Here is a 20072-nt window from a genome sequence, read left to right as displayed (position 1 = left end):
TCGTACCCTCGACGCAAGGATCTCAACGGTATAACCAACGATGAGAACCGACCTTCCAAACTCCGGGATTTGCTAACGATGCGATTAGGATTAAGAACGTAATTGCTTTCTCTCTTTATCAGTAAATTAGGTTTTGCAAAAGTGTTTAGAATAATGACGACGAAGGTTATATATCTTAATCGCATAATTAACAATACCCGAGAAAAACTCCCCGTAAACCGGCTACTCGATCGAGTACCCAAGGTACTCGATCGAGTACCCCCTTACTCGATCGAGTATCCTAGTTACTCGATCGAGTACCCAACAGGTCAGAAACTTTTCTAAAACGCAACTTACCCTTACTCGACAGAGTAAGGCCTACTTGATAGAGTACTCAAAGACTCATAAATACGGAGTATTACAGCAACATCGTCTTCAACTCACCTATCTGACTTACCCCACCAGAAGATGATGCACCTTGATTAGGTGTAGGAAAGGAAGGAGGCTTCTAAAAGCCTTGTTGAGCCTTATGAGGAGGGACATATGGCTGCTGTTGCTGAAGAGGAGGAGTAGGATTGAGCACATTTTGACTTGTCCACCTCAAATTGGGATGGACTGCCCCTTGGTTATTATAATAGGAACCCCCTCCTTACCTGTGTTGTTGAAAAGCAAGGACATGTTCCTTCTCTGTAAGACAGCCAACAGCAGTATGACCGTCGTTGCTCCCACACCTCTCACATGTGACAGTCTCCCCTCTAGTAAGCAAATGGACCGTCTGAGGCTCCCCAGCAGAATGCAGCTCCAATTTATCAAAACGAGCATTCATGGCTTCCAGCTGAGCCACGACTGCCTTATCAACCGCCTGAACTGTTCGACCACCAACCCTTGGGTTCCCATACTCAGCAAAGTGGGTCGCCATCTCTTCAATAATAGCCTATCCCTTATCATTATCGGTATTCTTTTGAAATCGTCCGTTGGATGAAGCATCAAGTATGGCTCTGTGATCATCGTATAGCCTATTGTAGAACTGATTGGACAGAAACCACGGATCAAAACCATGGTGAGGAAGAGACCTCACCAACCTCTTGAACCGGCACCAAGCTTCATAGAACGTTTCATCCGGTGCCTGCTTAAAACTAGTGATCTTGGACCTTAGCTGATTAGTGCGCTGCGGAGGGAAATATCTCTTATAAAAAGCAAGAGCAAGGGTCTCCCAGTTAGTAACCCATGCGGCCGCGCGGTCCAAATCAGTCAGCCACTCCCTGGCTGAGTCAGTCAAAGAAAAAGGAAACAGCACCTCCTTAATCTTGTCTTGAGTTACCCCCTTTGTGGCGGGGATAGTAGAGCAGTAGTCCTTAAAGACCTCCATATGCTTCCTCGGGTCTTCACCTGCCACACCTCTAAAGATATTTCTCTCCACCAGATTGATATAGGACGGACGGATGTCAAAAGTATTCCCATCCTTAGTCTGGAGATTGAAACCTTTAGGAATAGATGATGTTTTAGGCTCCGAATGACTGGCAATGTTCGGCATCTTTACTGGTTGGTTTACAGAACTAAAAGTATCTTCTTCAAAAGACGGATTTTCTGTAAATAGGAAATGTTGAAGTTCGGGTTCAAAAGTACTCAAGTCTTCCTTTCGTGATTCTCTTTGCAGACGGAGTCTATGCTCCAACAGTCTCTCGGCTCGAATCACCAAAACTAACTCCAACCTGTCTGACCTGGGCATACACAACACTGAAAGAAAATAAATAAGAACTGTCTCAAGGAATAAAAATTCCCTGAGACGGATAAAATAAACGAAATAGAAAACAGATAGGGCAATTGCCTCCCCGGCAACGGCGCCAAAATTTGACAGGGTTGTCGTATACCTATCAAAAATAACTAACTAAACTAAAAATATAGCTAGGGAAGTCAGGTCGATCTCCTCAAGGAGGCAAGATATCTGTAAGAGTCCGTCTGTTTGGTTACAAAATGGGGGGTTTATAATTTGATTTTCTAAACTAAAGGTGTAAAAGGAAGAGAAGCGAGGAAAGAGCAATAAAGGCAGAAAATGAGAATAAACTATCAATAGAGAGGGGACATGTCAGGATTTCGTTTCACTACGGTAGTCCAGTGACTCAACTGTAAACAACTTAGATAAATTACTGCGAGACGGATATGGAAAGGTCCTTCCGGTCCACTTTCTACCCTAGATTCCCACTAACTTAACTTTAGTCCTCGTCAGGGTAGTTTACTATTCATAGCAGGTCTATTTAGTCCAATCTTCCGATCCAGGATTAAATTTAACCAGATTAAAAGGGTGACTCAGATGCGTGCACTCAACTAAGTCGGTAAATAGAGTAATATTGCTATGGGGACAGAGTCTCGCAATTAATTCATCTAACCTACTCACTACATCATCACATTTCTACCGTAGATCCCCTAATCCTAACATGAAATGATTTAGCTACTCATGCTATTAATATTGTCAAAACTAATACCAAAGAATAAACTAACATTAAGCATGATGACATAATAATTAAATTGCATAAAAGATATTAGGGCAGAAAATTAAAGGTACAAAACAAGTAATTAAGATGAATAAATGAACGATTAAGAATAAAAGAGAGTAAGGGATTACAATCGCAAGAATCCGGCGTAAAGAACAACTAAATCCAAGCGAGAAAATCCGAAAGCAAAAGTTACAGTGAAAGAGAGAAAGCAACGTAGTGTTTACAGTGAAAGATGAATGATAAGATCAAAACTGAATACCAATGACCTAGTTATTATGCGTTTAAATAGAAAAAAAAAGCTAAGTCCATAAGCTAAAAACAAGTTCACGGACTAATTAAAGCCCATGGAAGACAAAACCACTCGATCGAGCAGTCTGAAACAACTCGATCGAGCACTTCTCCAAGTAATCTACTCGATTGAGTAGAATTGTTACTCGATCGAGTAACTCCTAATTCCAGCTCTATTGGATCGAGTAATATACTACTCGATCGACCAATAAAATAGCTCGATCGAGTATTCTTCCTCCGAAACAGGTCAAACTCGTGACCGACTGCTCCGTAGACCATTCCTTCACGCATCCCAATGCAAGATCTCACTCTGAAAGTCCCGTCTCCTCAAAATGCATGCAAAAAGGGACGAAAATGGTACAATTCCACTACTTTTACATTCCTTCCTACAAAACGGGTAAGACGAACCAAAGTAGCCGATTCGGGGGCAAAATGCAATATAAACAATACGAAATTACATAGAACTACGTGCTAAAATAGGCTAAAAAGACTATACAAAATGCACGTATCAAATCTCCCCAAACCGAACCTTTACTCGTCCTCGAGTAAACAAAAATGCAACTAATGGAACGGAAACGAAAACTCAGAGCTAACTTAAGTTGTCTACTTGAACCAATTTAATGCAACAAAGATTAACAATTACAGCTATGCAGTCAATACGCAAACGAGTTATAAGTTGTTTAGAAATATAGCCGACCTATCAACCTTGCAAGACCAACAAAATCGGACTCTCACGTGGTCACTCATCTCTCATGAAGCAAAGGGTGAATAAAATATGTGAAAGAGAGAAAGAGAAATAGTCACTCACCTAACTGCGACCTACATAGCATGCATGCAACAAAAATAAAAGACGATTTAAGTACTAATGCAAACAATCCAACCAATAATGTCCGTCACAACCGAGGGCTTACAAATGATATGGGAATAGTAAGGGCCAGGTGAGAAAAGGCAAAACAAGTTATGGTAATGTGGAGGTAAAAGCGTCAAGCTAGTTCCTAACAGGACCATATAAGACCGTCCGAATCTCAACCGACTGAAAAATAGAGTACAAGTGCCCTTCATTTGGCACACAACTCACCACCCATTTACACTATCTCCTCAAAAATATGGAATAAAACGGAGGTGTGAGACCGTCACAATATAAAAGTGAACACAGACGGACTCAAAATCAAACCAACTCAAAAATTTTCACCTTTCATACTTCCTGGTTTTCACGTGATTTCTTCTTCTTCTTTTTTTCATTTTTTTTCTTTTTTTTCTTTTTTCTTTCTTTTCACGTTTTTCTTTTTTTTCTTCTTTTTCAATTCTCTTTTTTTTTTTTTCTTTTTCTCCTTCCTTATTTACACCAACTCCAATCAAAATGATACGGGCCAAACTGCAGACGGAAAATCATACCACAAAAGACATACTAAACTAGCTTGAGTAGGCAGGCTCGGTTTGGGATGTAGCTAATGGGTCAAAAAGGCAAGTTTTGGTTTAAGTGGAGGTGAATGGGCGAAAAATATAAGAAAAGGGGAAAATTTGCAAGCACCTCCCTGCATGTGACACCGACCACAAACCCGAATGTGTGCATTTTAACAAGAAATCGAATGTCAGAAAAGTGTAAAAATGATGAACATGCTATGCAAGGAATACTACTCTCAATTCCTAATGAACTGGTCATGAATGTCCCCACTTATGAGCTCTAAATCTCAGAAATTGTAAAGTAGGTTGCCGATTTATCAGGTCAAGTCTAAACAGCCAGCTATACTTGAACAAAAACTCGTAGACTATACGTATTACAAAGCTAATAACCGTCAATGAAAGTGCAACGCTCAAGTAAAATGACAAGTTATAGTGCAACATCATCACGGAAATCAACCGTTCCGACTCAACTTATATGCAAAAATAAACGTGAATGTTTTTTTGAATTTTTGATTTTCTAATTTTTTTGGTTTTTTTTAATTTTGAATTTTAAAGAAATAAATAAATACAAATGCAAGCTGAAAAATAGAAACATGAATGCAAAACAAATGCAATTGCAGACTCAAAAGGATGCAATACCCTCCCTAAACCAAAACGGACAACGCCCTCGTTGTCCTCCAGCATACACCAGCAGATATATATAGGGGAACGGAAATATACAACCAATAAAGAATGAAAAAGAAAATAAAAAAATAAAAAGCAGACAAAAAAAAAAAAAAAAGAGCGAGAATAGACATACAAAACACGAGCTTCCCCAAACCAGCCTGAAAACTGGGGAAGTGAGTAGACCAGCTACTCGTCAGCCTCCTCCGTCACGTCCTTGATGTGACCATAATTAGAGCATATTTAGTCCCCGAATTAGCGTCGTTCCCATGCTTTTTAGTGCATATTTGGGTCATTTATTGTCTTTAGATCTTTGTTTTACATATTATTTGAGGTTTTGTGTCCTTGGTAGGAAAGGAGTGCAAACCTTGCATTTTTATGGCAAAACGAGACTAAATTGATTGAATTCAATGACCAAGCATCAAGGAGAGACAAGATTAGAAGGCCTTTGTACATACTATAGTAGGTGGGCAATGATGAGAAAAGATCTTTGCATCTCCGAGGAAATCCCCAAGGATTTTATGAAGGAACGGGAAGAAAAGAAGAAGAAAGCACGCTGCAAGACAATCCGTGCGTCTTCTCAAGAATACGCCCGTCCACCAAGCCACAATCTGTGCGTCTTTCTTACAAGACGCCCGGGCAGCAGCAACCAGAAGACGCCCGTCTTCTCCCAAAGACGCCCGGGCAGCAACCCAAGAATCCGGCCGTCCCGTGCCTAAGACGCACGGATTCCAAGACAGCACAACTTCGTTTCTTCAAGCTTCAAGAAAGATGCCCATCCTTCCAAAAATACCGGCGTTTCCCTAAGTAGGGACTTAATCGTCATTTAAGCCCTTAGTTAACCCTAATTCCTACACCTAATCCCCACTATAAATACCCCATTAGTCTAATTAGAAGAGCATGTTCTTCTTATCAATTCTTAGAGTAGTTAATATCAATCAAATCTCTCTTTAGTTTTGTAATCAACAATTAATCAAGTTTTAATACAAGTTTTATTTCCTTAATCTCTCTTTTGTTCATCCTTTATTTTGGGTAATTGAAGATTATTTGGGTTATTATTGGGAGATTGACAACCTCTCAATCAAGCATCAAGTACTTCTTTTATTCTTTGCTTTATTATTGGAATCATTAGTAGGTATAATTCTCTTAGTCCCTTTTTAATTATTGCTAATTACTTTCATTTGTTCATCATGTTTCACTTTGTTGCTATGATTGACAATCTTGCTAGCATGTTCAACATGATAATGAGTGAGTAGTTCCATAGCTAGGGTTAATGGGTAATTAGGGGAAACCAACATGGGGAATGATTCATGCTTAAATTAATATGCTTTCATGGTTTATTTGCTTGCTTGTTATGATCTCAACTCATGCACATGTTATGTTTGATGAAATGCGAGCCTATGAATCCTTGCAAGACGGGCGTCTTGGTCCGAATCCGCCCGTCCTTCATGAGCTAAATTTTTGAAATTTTGGGACTGTTAGCAAATCCGGGCGTCCTGCAAAGAATCCGCCCGTCCTCAGAAAGACGCCCGTCCTGCAAGGGAAGACGCCCATCTTTTTGGCTGGGAAAAACAAGAAAAATCCCTGGAAAGGAATCCGCCCGTCTTCACTGAAAGACGCCCGTCCCGCAGTTACAAATCCGTGCGTCTTTGCTAGAATCCGCCCGTCTTTAAGCGAGGATTTCTCAACCCAGAACAGACAAAATCCGGGCGTCCCGAAGGAAAGCCGCCCGTCTTCCCCCTGCATTTCAAAATTTTCGGGTCTTTTATAAACCCTCTCCCACATTCATTTCTTCATTCCTTCATTCCAAACATTACCCATAAACCCCAATACTCAAAACCCTCATCCTCTCCATCACAAAAACAAGATTTCCTCAAACACATTCATCAAAATCAAATCAAATCATCCTTTTAACAAAAATTAATCACTCCTCTTTCAACAAAAATCAAACCAAGCAACAAAATCTTCAACCTTTGAGTCGATTTTTGAATTTATAAAGGCAAAGCCTTTCATCTTTAAATCGATTTGGGTACACTTGGAAATTGAAGATTTTCACTCTTCTCTTGGTTCAAGCATCAATGGCAAGGACAAAAGGAGCAACAAAGGCACCAAAGACAAAGGCACTCTCAACAAGACAAAAGAGTCTTCAAGCAAAGAAAGCCTCATTGGCTATGGTGGTAGCTAGCTCAAACTTGGAAGTACAACAAGAACAACCTCCCTTGGAAGCAACTACTTCTACTACTCCGGAAATTGCTCAACTTTCGAACTATCCGGAGGTAATTTTCATTTCCAAATCCCATAGGGACACTTTTGCCAAGTATGCTAGAAAATCATTTCTATCCACCAAGTTTATTTGTGAAGATGCCTTAGATAAGTTGGGTGTCCTTGAGCAAACTAGAGCCTTCTTTAAAGCCATGGGGTTGGAAAAATTGTTTACAACAAAAGAATTGACATACCCCTCCCTTACCTTAGAATTCTTGAGTTCTTTGAAAGTTAATAAGGTAGAGACCATGGAAAACATCGAGTTCCGCCTAGCTAATGTTAGTAGGCGCATCTCCTTTGAGGAAATGGGTAAAGCATTGGGTCTTGATGATTCACATAGTTATTTCAAGAATGTTGGCAAGTATGACCCCGCTCCTCTTTGGAAGGCGATTTCCGGAAGGAAATTTGAGAACTATCATGCTAGTCGCGCTCTATTAGTACACCATCCGGGCATTAGAGTATGGCACAAGGTCATAGGAAACACCATCATTGCAAGAAAAGACACCAACCACTTTACCAAGCTCGATTTTGTTCTTCTTGAGTCGGCCTTGAACATTGGAAGGGAATTCACCAAGTCTTTCAACTCTCTAAGGCTTTTGGTGGATAGATGGCTAAATTTTGATTGTGGGAAGCAAGGCACTACCGTTATTGTGAATGGAGGTCTAGTCACTCTTTTGGCTAAATACTTTGATCCGAACTTCAACAAGGATAGCAAGTATGTGGCGAAAAAGGGTGGTCATCTCATTGATATTGATACTATGATAAACAAGTACAAGTGGGTCTCTCATAACCCTCTTTACACCAAGTATGGGTGGCTCACTAGTGAGGCTAGATCTTTTACTTTGCCTTCGAAAATTTGTCGTTTAAGTGTCCACCGGACCAACTATCTCCTTCCTCTTTCAAAAGAGGCCGAATACATTATCCGACAACAAAAGGGTGAAATTGAAATGCCCTCCTCTTCCATTGTCACACCACCCTATCCTTTCAAGTACCAAGAGTTCAAACCCGAAGGTGTTGAAGCAAGCAAAGATTTTATGACTCTTCTTATGCAAGAGATGCACAAGCAAGCTTTCAAGGATCGGGAAGATGCTTACTTAGCCCAATATCCACCCCTCCTTCATTTAGCTAGGCAAGGACTACTTGATCCTTCATGTCCTTTGCCTAGTTGGGCGGATAGGGAAGTCTTCTTTCCGAGTGCATCTAGGGATGAGAGCCCGGGTGACGATGAGGTTGTTGGTGATGCGGTTGATAAGGAGGATGATGATGAAGAGGCTAGTGAAGAAGAAGAAGAGGATGATGAACAAAGTGAACAACAAAGTGAAGAAGGAAGTGGTGATGAGTCCACTTCTATTGAGGAAGATGATGATAGTGATGATATGATGGAGGATTAGCAAGCTTTGGAGGCTCCTACCCTCTTGAGGTTTGTCTATCTCTCTCTTTGTTTTATTTATTTAATCTTAATCATGATTGGAGTAGTCCTAGCAACATAGAGGACTAACACCTTGGCCCTATTGAGGTGTTCTTATTTCATTGTTCCCACTTTTGAAAATCCATAATGACAAATTTAGTTTCATGCATTGCATTGTGTGTGCATGAACTACACCCAACCTTAGGACATTAGAAATAATGTCTAACTCGGTTTAGGGAAGTACATACATACACAACGGGAGGTAATCTAAATTATCTTATCCGTCATAAACAAAAACCCATGCATCATGTAGTGTAGATTAGTGTAGCTTGCATTTAGTGTAGAATTCATGCATCATGCTTGCATGATTTCCCATCATTTTGGCCATTGAGGACAATGCCCATATTAGTGTGGGGATGGGGAATTCTAACTTAACTTTTATTCAAAAATCCAAAAAAATTGAAAAATTTCGAAAAAACCATAAAAATTTGAAAAATTGAAAAACCCAAAACAAGTTCATTTCCTTTATAATGTAGTCATGTATATATTGTTGTATATATTGTGTTTGTTTTACCCTTGTTCACATTGATCGACTATGCCACATCCGAGACATGAGGATATTGAAGATCGCATGGTATGTTCTTTCCAATTCCTTTTTCCTCTTTATGTTAATGACTATGTGGCCTTATTTTGATTGATGCGGTACAACAATGTGAACTTAGGACTTGCATTTAGTTTATATGTCATAATAGTTGGTAGAATCATTTGCATTAGGATGTTTATATGTTAGTTGCATCATGGCATGTAGTTGCATGTTAGAAAATTTTGTGAAACCGTCTACTTGGGAAGCTTGACAAGTGTATATAGGCCCTAGTAGATGCTTTTTCTTCTTAAGACTTTGCTTGTTAGAATACTTGTAAAACACCCTAGGATGTGTCATGCTAGTATCCTTTGACCCATGGATTAAGGCCTAGTCAAGAGTACCTTGTGGTGTGATAACTCCTTGGCTACCGTTTATTCCAAGGTGACCCTTGAAACCATGCATCCATCCATCCATCATCCATGTTCTACCATATTTTTTTCATCAAAGGGAATGGGCACAAAAAGAAATCGATTTGAGTTCAATGAAATGAAAAGTGAAAGAAAGTTTGCAAAAATGCATCTAATGAAAAGAGGAGCAAAAATAGAACTCCTATGCTTCAAATATAAGCCACCCTCACTACATATGGGGTGACTTTGAAAATGTTCAAAAGAAATACAAAGAAAGTTGTCAAGTATTGAAATGCCAAAAATCGAAAGAAATGGCAAGAAAGTGTTCTCAAATGTTATATGCTACATGAAATTGGGGGAAAAACAAAAACGAAAGGAAACTCCCAAAGTGAAACTCAAATATCTATCGATCCCTTTATCCACCGTATCCATTTTTGTGCATGGTAGAGAGGGGACGACCCTTCTTCTTGTCTAGGCAAGAGGGGGAATTTCGCGATCCTCTAGTGTTTCTAACACCATAGGGAGTCTACTCTTGACAAAAGCATTTAACGATTGAGGACAAAGGTACCCTAGCTTGACACAACTTGGAGGTGATTTGTTGGTATCCTTCTAGGCTTAGTAGTTTGAACAAATTACATCTATGAAGGAGTGTGTACCCTTGAATTGCTTCCCTTGTAGATAATTTCCGCCACTTAGATGAGGAAAGTGGCTATTCTTTTGTAGATGCATCCATTACTTGTTTTGTGTGCTTTAATGATTGGATGTGTCGCCATTTTGGCAAGCCCCACCTTGCCTTGCAAGAAGGCATCCTACCTCATGGTTGTCTTGTTGTGAGTTGAAGGGGCGGAGTGAGACCCGCTAATTGTCTCATATCGGCTATGTTATTAGGTTAGTTTAAATAATGGTCCTAGTCTTTGTCACCTCTTTACTCGGGACGAGCAAAGGTTCGGTTTGGGGATATTTGATGTGACCATAATTAGAGCATATTTAGTTTCCGAATTAGCCTCGTTCCCATGCTTTTTAGTGCATATTTGGGTCATTTATTGTCTTTAGTTCTTTGTTTTGCATATTCTTTGAGGTTTTGTGTCCTTGGTAGGAAAGGAGTGCAAACCTTGAATTTTCATGGCAAAACGAGACTAAATTGATTGAATTCAATGACCAAGCATCAAGGAGAGACAAGATTAGAAGGCCTTTGTACATACTATAGTAGATGGGCAATGATGAGAAAAGATCCTTGCATCCCCGAGGAAATCCCCTAGGATTTTATTAAGGAAAGGGAAGAAAAGAAGAAGAAAGCACGCTGCAAGTCAATCCGTGCGTCTTCTCAAGAAGACGCCCGTCCACCAAGCCACAATCCGTGCGTCTTCCTTACAAGACGCCCGGGCAGCAGCAACCAGAAGACGCCCGTCTTCTCCCAAAGACGCCCGGGCAGAAACCTAGGAATCCGGCCGTCCCGTGCTTAAGACGCACGGATTCCAAGACAGCACAACTTCGTTTCTTCAAGCTTCAAGAAAGATGCCCATACTTCCAAAAATACCGGCGTTTCCCTACGTAGGGACTTAATTGTCATTTAAGCCCTTAGTTAACCCTAATTCCTACACCTAATCCCCACTATAAATACCCCATTAGTCTAATTAGAAGTGCATGTTCTTCTTATCAATTCTTAGAGTAGTTAATATCAATCAAATCTCTCTTTAGTTTTGTAATCAACAATTAATCAAGTTTTAATACAAGTTTTATTTCCTTAATCTCTCTTTTGTTCATCCTTTATTTTGGGTAATTGAAGATTATTTGGGTTATTATTGGCAGATTGACAACCTCTCAATCAAGCATCAAGTACTTCTTTTATTCTTTGCTTTATTATTGGAATCATTAGTAGGTATAATTCTCTTAATCCCTTTTTAATTATTGCTAATTACTTTCATTTGTTCATCATGTTTCACTTTGTTGGTATGATTGACAAACTTGTTAGCATGTTCAACATGATAATGAGTGAGTAGTTCCATAGCTAGGGTTAATGGGTAATTAGGGGAAACCAACATGGGGAATGATTCATGCTTAAATTAATATGCTTTCATGGTTTATTTGCTTGCTTGTAATGATATCTACTCATGCACATGTTATGTTTGATGAAATGTGAGGCTATGAATCCTTGCATTTTTTTACCCATCACCTATCTTTTCAATGAGACTTGTAAGACATAAACCAACTCGATTCTCATTAGACCATGCATGTTGTTGAGTAGGGAAGACTAAGTCGACTTGTAGGTATTGTACAATCTAATCGATTCGGCTCTGGGACCCAAACTTTCCTAGGATTGTAAGATATAACCCAGCTCAATCCATCACAACAATAATTGCTTGCTTATAATTTGAGAACATGTTTGTATGATCAATTCCCATTAATCCCCTATGACCCCATGACACCCTAGTGCTTTTTATCAATTTTTTACAACCCTTTTCAATTCATCTTGCTTTTTTACTTTCATTGCTATTTAGTTTAGTGACCTTCTACATCAACCCAAATTGTGACACCCCTAAGACACCTCTACTTGCAATATAAATCTCATCTCAATTCCCGTCCCTTGGGATCCGACCTTTACTTGCCTCTTTACTAATTGTAGAGTTGTTTGTGAAGCTATAAATTGTGTTTTGGTCTAGGTGCTCCTAACGACAAGTTACCGAAAAGATATAGTCCGACCAGTCCTCCACCGTCACGATTTAGTCCGGGTCCACCTCCTGCTCTCTCCTCCTCCTCTGCTCAGCTCAAGCTCTCTCCGCCGCCGTCGCCGGGTCCTCGTCCTCCTCCTCCTCCTCACTTGCAGGCTCCGGGTACCCCTCAGCCGGGTACCGGTAAAAGGAAGGGTGTGACCAACCCTCTGGTATCGGACGGTGTTGCCTCATGTGATACTCGTATAGAGGGAACAAAGTCAAAGCTATGTCCCACTCCATACGAGCCTGTCTCTCCGCAATCTCAATCAACAAACCGTCATGGCGCCCTTGGTCCATGACCGAGGACGCCTCAAAGGGTGGAGGAGGTACAAAATTAGCCGGTAGGACCGGCTGTGTCTGTGTCTTCTCAGCAGGCGCGGGAGTAGGAATAGGAGTAGGGATCGGGGTAGGTGTGGTCGTACAAGTCTGCCCACCCATGGAAGGTGCAGATCCCTCTCCGGTCTCAAGTCTGCGACGCTTCTTAGCGGCGGGTAAGGTAGTAGGTGGGCGGATCGGTAGGTGGTACTCGGGTAGAGGTGGTAGCCGGGCGCCCCGTGCAACAGTAGGCAAAGGGGCTAGACAGGGGAGAGTGGTGCAAGGTAGGTCCACGGACAAGGAACCGTCAATCTTCCAAGTCCGGTAGTCAGAAGTCAGCCAGGTCTGAGAGTGCATACACGCTAGGCTCAGGTACCTATCTCCCTCGATGTACGGTAGGTCACGACGTAAGTCACGGAGGAGAGAACGGGCAAGAATGGTGGCTATGCCACCGCAGACGATGGTGCTCGTGATCTTCTCCCTCTGAGCCTGGAAGTACTGGGCGGTCAAATATGCGATGTTGAGGGTAAAGGGACCCTACCAGTCAATGTTCAGGTAACCGCCTAGAATGGAGAGCTCGTTGTTGTTGATGTTGTTTGGCTCTTTTCGGCCAAAAATAGTGATCCCCATCAATCTAAGAAAGTAACGGGCAGGGGGAAGGTGAACCTGAGCGAGATTTTGCTCGGGAAAGGTGGTTTGGGCCAAGGTCCGCTAAAGATGACGAATGACCTTCCTAGGGGCAACAGCGACGCCCGTAAAGGAAAGTCCAAGTCGAGTACCAAACTCCTCCAATGTCATCGAAAAAGTCCGGTTGAACAACCGGAAAGACACAGAAGGACTAGTGGGGGCAGCATCGTGTGCCTCGGAGGAGAAGGTCAAGGAGATGAAGAACTCAAGACTAAGCTCCCGAAAAGTATGGCCACTCTTAGTGATGAGTCCGGCCATCCCCGTGCCCCGTAAAAGCTGACAAACCGGCTCATAGAAGTCGAGCCTCTCAAGTGACGTACGGCAAAGAAAACATGTAGGGAGAAACTCGCAGTCAACTAAGTTATAAAATCTAGTACGATGTACACCATTTACAAAAATTACCTGTGGGTACACGGGGTGGGAGTCGAGGGTGTCGTCCACTTGGATCGTAACACGGCCAGCAGCAGGTGTAGCACGACCACGACCGCGACCCCGGCCTCTAGAACCTAAAGTAGAAGACCGTCCACTGACGGTACGAGGAACTAGAGCCGCCCGTAAAGCAACTGCGGGTGAGCACGCAACAGGGGTGCTCATCGTACCTGAGCTACTGGCTGAGGCTGCTATAGAAGAAGCAACAGTGACCGCCACAGAGGAAGAAGAGCTAGCAGTAGTGCTAGCAGGTGTAAAAACAGTACCAGTAGCAGAAACTAAGAACACAGGGGTACTGGTAGGTGCGGAAACGGTAGTAGCAGCAGGGACTACCGTCTCGAGGCAGACAAGGACGGACCGGGCAAATGGAGCTCGTAGAAGGCATGGAGCTAGAATCCATCCTAGACAAATAGGGCAGGGGAAACTGATAAGAAAACAGCAGTTAAACAGTAGAGAATTCCCAAAGACAGTCGAAAAATTCGACTTATCGGCCCAAAAATTCCCAATTTTTCCTCAAACATTTTCGAATAAGACGAATAGACAGCGATAAGGTAAGGGTAGAAGATGACAAATGCAGCAAATAAAGCAATAATTGAAGGAAATTAGGCATATGGCAGCAGGAAGAATCCCATTCACAGTCGAAAATTTCGACTGAAATTAACCCTTAATCCCAAATTTCACCAAAAATTCGAAATAAACATGTGAATCATCAATGAGGTATGTGAGTTAAGCTTCAAGTAAGACAAATTAAGCGTTGAATCAAAACAATAGTCCAGAATTTCGACCCAAAAAGGAGAACCGAAACCCTAATTCCTAATTCACTTCATAAAAAAACAAAATTAATGAAATGAAAATGCAAAGAAGTGTAGGAATTACTTACTTGATGATGAAGAACCTACAAATTTAGCAATTAATCGACTAAACAAGCAACAATGGCGATTTTTGATCGAAAATCCGCGGAACCCTAAAATCCTCAATTGACCGTGTAAAGCAACAAGAATCAAGGGGAAAATAGAGGGCAATGGACGATTAATTAGCAAGGGATAAAATGTAGGTGGTGGATTTGGTAAATGGGCAAGAAAAATGGAGAAGTTTTGGGGTTTTTTTCGCAAATAAGGTGAAGGGGGACGAAATAATGAAAGATGAAAGGAAATAACAAGAAAAAGAAGGAAGTTAAAGAAACCCCTTGCGTGTCCTTTGCAAAATCACTCGATCGAGTGATTTAAAACCACTCGATCGAGAGTTCTTGTATATATTTCACTCGATCGAGTAAAAGTTTACTCGATCGAGTACTCCCCTTTTCAACTTTTGTCGATCGAGCAATAAGAAACCATTCGATCGATCAACTTTCACTTGATCGAGTAAAAATATCACTCGATCGAGCTCTTTTCCTCGTGTAAGCCTTTGAATTTGCGTGTAATTTCTCAAACCTGCATAAAAATACTCGCAAAAATATCCCAAAATACCAAATATGAAAAGTAACAGTCTATAGTCTTCTAATTTACGCTAAAAATGTCTAAACTCTAATTGTCCTAATTAAATGCAATAAACAAATCCAAAAGAAATTAAAAAATGTTTATACAATTTGTTACACGGGGCATTTCCCCGCTCACTTCTCAAAGCAATTCAATAGCCAATCGGAGGGCTTCTTATTGGAGGACGTCACCTCAGCAACATTAATCGTCCTCTTCAATTTCCATGAGCTTGAACTTGAATCATTAGGAGGAGAATAGTTGACGTCCACATACGCGCGAGTTTTCTCGTCCTTACTCCTTTCTTACCAGCTTTAACATCATCGCTCCCACTTTCACTGACATTAATCGCACAATAACCATTGACAGCTCCTTCATTAATTTCATCTGTACCTACAGCAAGGAAAACAGACGAACTTTCCTCCTTTTTGCTCTCAATCTGAGGCGGAGGAGTCACGATAGCAGCACAATGTTCCAAATTTTCATTCGGAGTGTCAATAGGAGGGTCAGTAGACGAGAGGGCATTGCAAGGCTGAGCTTGCATGGGAGCCCTTCGGAACTTAGACTGATGGAATATCAATTCCTTGTCCTCAACCTGGAAAGTCAATGTCTTGCCCCCGACGTCTATCACTGCACGAGCAGTGAATAAAAATGGTCTCCCTAAAATTATAGGGGTATGTGTGTCCTCGGGATGTCAAGTACAACGAAGTCAACGGGAATAAAGAATCTCCCAATCTTAACAGGTATGTCTTCTATGACACCTAACGGCCGATATATACTACGGTCGGCCATCTGAACAGTCATATTTGTGCAATTAAACTTGGTCAAACCAAGTCTCTTAGCAAGAGACAGCGGTAAGACACTCACGCTAGCGCCAAGATCGCATAACGCGTTATCAATTAAGTGGTTACCAATATGACACGGAATCGAAAAACTATCTGGGTCTGACTGTTTGGGAGGTAACTTATTCTGAACTAGGGCCGTCCCTACCTCGGTCAAAGCTACCGTCTCATGGTCTTTAATGTGCCTCTTGCGTGATAGAATTTCTTTCATAACTTTAAGGTAAAAGGGTATCTGTGTCAGCAATTCGGTGAATGACACAGTGACTTGCAAGCTTTTCAGGAGTTCGGCAAATTTGCCGAATTGTTGATTAGCCTTATTACTCTGCAAGCGCCTCGGGAAAGGCACCGTGATGGGTATCTCGAGCCCTTTGTTCCTCTCTTCTAATGTATCAGCTAGATCAAGCTCTATATCCTTTGATCGAGACTTCTTTCCTCTCGAACGGGGTCTTTCAGGCGATATTTCACTCGATCGAGCACTAGCAGGCTCTCGTTCAAGGTCTTCTTTGTTAGCAGCACTCGATCGAGCAAAAATATCACTCGATCGAGTAGAATCTTCAAAAAAATCATTCGATCGAGCAGTTTTATTTACTCGATCGAGCTCTTCTTTTTCCTGTTCACTCGATCGAGCAGAAATTCCACTCGATCGAGTCCTTTCTTCAGCATTTTTACTCGATCGACCCCCAGAAATTAGTCGATCGATTACTTTCTTTATCGTCAGCTCTTTTTCTTAAACAGTACACTGTTCATCAGCATAATTACCTTCCTCGGGTCTGATTTCAACAATTTCGATCCCTCATATGAACGACCGCTTCTCAGATTTATTAAATTCACCGTCTCGTGTGGATTCTTATCAGCTTGTGACGGTAAATGTATAACTACCCGACCCGCCACGTCGTAAAACAACCTCAATAAGATGAGATGTGTACCTTTGGGCCCATTATTTGTCCTCACTTAAGCCCAAAAGCACAAGACCTTGTTACTAAGTGGTGGGTGGAATCTCTTATAAACATATCACAAGCTCCATATTTTCCCGATGTGGGACAACTTACTCAATCATCTCTCGGGGTGTTACAAACTCCCCCACTTAAATAACACAACGTCCTCGTTGTGCCCGGAGGCTGACCGCAACCAAGCCCAGAATCCTCCCCCGCTAGGTGTGTGACCCGGGTACTCCCGACCACAGGCTCACCACACAGTCGTAGGGTTGCTCTGATACCATTTATAACTACCCGACCCGCCACGTCGTAACACAACCTCAATAAGATGAGATGTGTACCTTTGGGCCCATTATTTGTCCTCACTTAAGCCCAAAAGCACAAGACCTTGTTACTAAGTGGTGGGTGGAATCCCTTATAAACATATCACAAGCTCCATATTTTCCCGATGTGGGACAACTTACTCAATCATCTCTCGGGGTGTTACAAAATGACCCGGTTTCCTTGTGGACTGGTTCGCGGCTAACTGGGCAACTTGAGTTTCAAGTGACTTGATGGACGCATCTTTTTGCTGGTCACTCAGTTGCCATTGCTTTGTAAAAGACTGCAGCATTGTCTTTAGCTCACCTACCTCACTTACTCCACCTGAAGATGATGCACCTTGGTTATGTGTAGGAAAGGAAGGAGGCTTCTAAAAGCCTTGTTGAGCCTTATGAGGAAGGACATATGGCTGCTGCTGCGGAGGAGGAGGGGTAGGATTGAGCACATTTTGACTTGTCCACCTCAAATTGGGATGGACTGCCCCTTGGTTATTATAATAGGAACCCCCTCCTTACCTGTATTGTTGAAAAGCAAGGACCTGTTCCTTCTCTGTAAGACAGCCAACAACAGTATGACCGTCGTTGCTCCCACACCTCTCACATGTGACGGTCTCCCCTCTAGTAAGCAAATGGACCGTCTGAGGCTCCCCAACAGAATGCAGCTCCAATTTATCAAAACGAGCATTCATGGCTTCCAGCTGAGCCACGACTGCCTTATCAACTGCGTGAACTATTCGAATACCATCCCTCGGGTTCCCATACTTGGCACAATGGGTCGCCATCTCCTCAATAATCGCCCATCCTTTATCATCAACAGTATTCTTTTGAAATCTTCTGTTGGATGAGGCGTCAAGAATAGCTCTGTGATCATCATACGGCCCATCAAAAACAGCCCAAAATTTAGGTCGCAGTTAGGTGAGTGACTGTTTCTCTTTCTCTCTTTCATATATTTTATTCTAGTTGATCTTCCTGAATATCTGATTTGCAATTACTGTGGTCATATGGGTCACATCCAAAACAACTGTGTCAAAAAGACTTATGATATACGAAAAAAATGCCGAACATGCTAAAACGGTTGACACAATTGTCGAGGATGATGAAACCCCCATAAATGAACCTAATTAAGAAAGGAATAACAAATTCGTTGGTTCTATGACATGGCCTCTGACTACACCAAGAAACCTAGCACTTCACAAAAACCTTGTCAACCTAAACCTAGTAAACCTATTCACAAGGGAAACAATCAAGATAGACCCAGAGAAATTCCTAGATCAAGAGAAAACCCTAAACCTAGAACTCCTCCCAAGCAAAATAACCCAAGGGTTAGAAAAACAGTTATTAGACAAGTTTGTGTTCGAAAGGAACTAGTATATCGAGTAACTAATTATAAGGGACCCAACTTAGCTTGGGTACCTAAAAACTGTATCTAATCCCTTCTGCAGGAAGTAGTGAAAGAAAACAATCAATGGTATCTTGACAGTGGATGTTCAAGACACATGACTGGAGATAAGAATCTATTTCTTTCACTCAAGCCCTTCAACGGAGGAAAAGTGACGTTCGGGGACAACAAGAAGGGGAAAGTAATCGGCGTTGGCAAAATCGGAATTTCTAAGTCTCACGCGATCAGTGATGTTTATCTCGTGGACGGTTTAAAACATAACTTGCTAAGCATATCTCAACTATGCGACAAAGGTAACAAAGTCGTTTTCCATACTGATAGTTGTCGCATTATAATCAAAGGAACTAGCAATGTTATTCTTGAAGGCCACAGGAAAAGAAATGTTTATATGGTAGATTTAAATGATGTGCCTACTAACTCTTTTTCATGCATGAAAGTTACACTTGATGATCCCTGTTTATGGCATAAACGATTTGGTCACATCAGCTCACTAACCTTGAACAAACTCAAGAAGTGGGACTTGATTGAAGGGTTACCTAAAATCAAGTTCGACCAAGAAAAGATGTGTGATACGTGTGCCAGGTGCAAACAAGTAAGATCATCATTCAAACCTAAAAGAGTAGTAAGCACAAATCAAGCCTTGGAATTAGTACATATGGATTTATGTGGACCTATGAACGTAAGGAGTAGAGGAGGATCAAGGTACGTCTTCGTTCTTGTAGACGATTACTCGAGGTATGTATGGCCTATCTTTCTTCATTGAAAAGATGAAACATTTGATGAATTTGATTGTCTTATGAAACGTGTTCAAAACAAATATAAGACTAATCTTGTATCTATTCGTACGGATCATGGCACCGAGTTTCACAATCAAGCTTTCATAGAATATTATAGAGTTAATAGTGTAGGGCATAACTTCTCTGCACCAAGAACTCCTCAACAAAACGGTGTCGTTGAACGTACGAATAGAACTTTGGAAGATATGGCTCGTACAATGCTTTTGTGTAGTGGTTTACCTCGTAACTTTTGGGCTGAATCCATTAGTACTTCTTGCTACATCCATAATCGTGCTATGATCTGATCTATTCTTAAAAAAACCCCATACGAACTCCTTAGAGGTCGAAAACCTAATATCTCCCATCTTCGTTGCTTTGGGAGTAAATGTTTTGTTCACAATAACGGTAAAAACCGGTTAAGTAAGTTCGACCCTAGGAGTGATGAGGCGATTTTCATAGGATACTCAGATCATAGCAAGGCTTACAAAGTCTTCAATAAGAGAACTCTTTGTATTGAAGAAAGTGTCCACGTTATTTTTGATGAAGATAACGTGTTTGATAAGCCTTTACAAGATGAGGAAGAATACTTGGATGAACCTGACTTTCGTCTTTCAAGAGACGATCCCACGGAATTGGAATTGGAGGACAATGAGATAGAAGGAACAAGTGATGAACTTGATCATTCTTCAAAAGATAA

General features: G+C 41.4%; 1 non-coding gene across 1 annotated transcript; it reads left to right on the top strand.

The window, feature by feature from the left end:
* Positions 1-1031: 1031 nt before the first annotated feature.
* LOC141603585 (small nucleolar RNA R71) lies at positions 1032-1137 on the top strand. The gene has a single exon (XR_012525449.1). It is a non-coding gene; the product is annotated as a small nucleolar RNA R71 (small nucleolar RNA).
* The last annotated feature ends 18935 nt before the right edge of the window (positions 1138-20072 follow it).

The sequence above is a fragment of the Silene latifolia genome, chromosome 9 (assembly GCF_048544455.1).
Source record: "Silene latifolia isolate original U9 population chromosome 9, ASM4854445v1, whole genome shotgun sequence".
Classification (NCBI taxonomy): Eukaryota; Viridiplantae; Streptophyta; class Magnoliopsida; order Caryophyllales; family Caryophyllaceae; genus Silene; species Silene latifolia.
The sequence above is the reverse complement of the archived record's forward strand: the minus strand, read 5'-3'. Positions and strand labels throughout refer to the sequence as shown.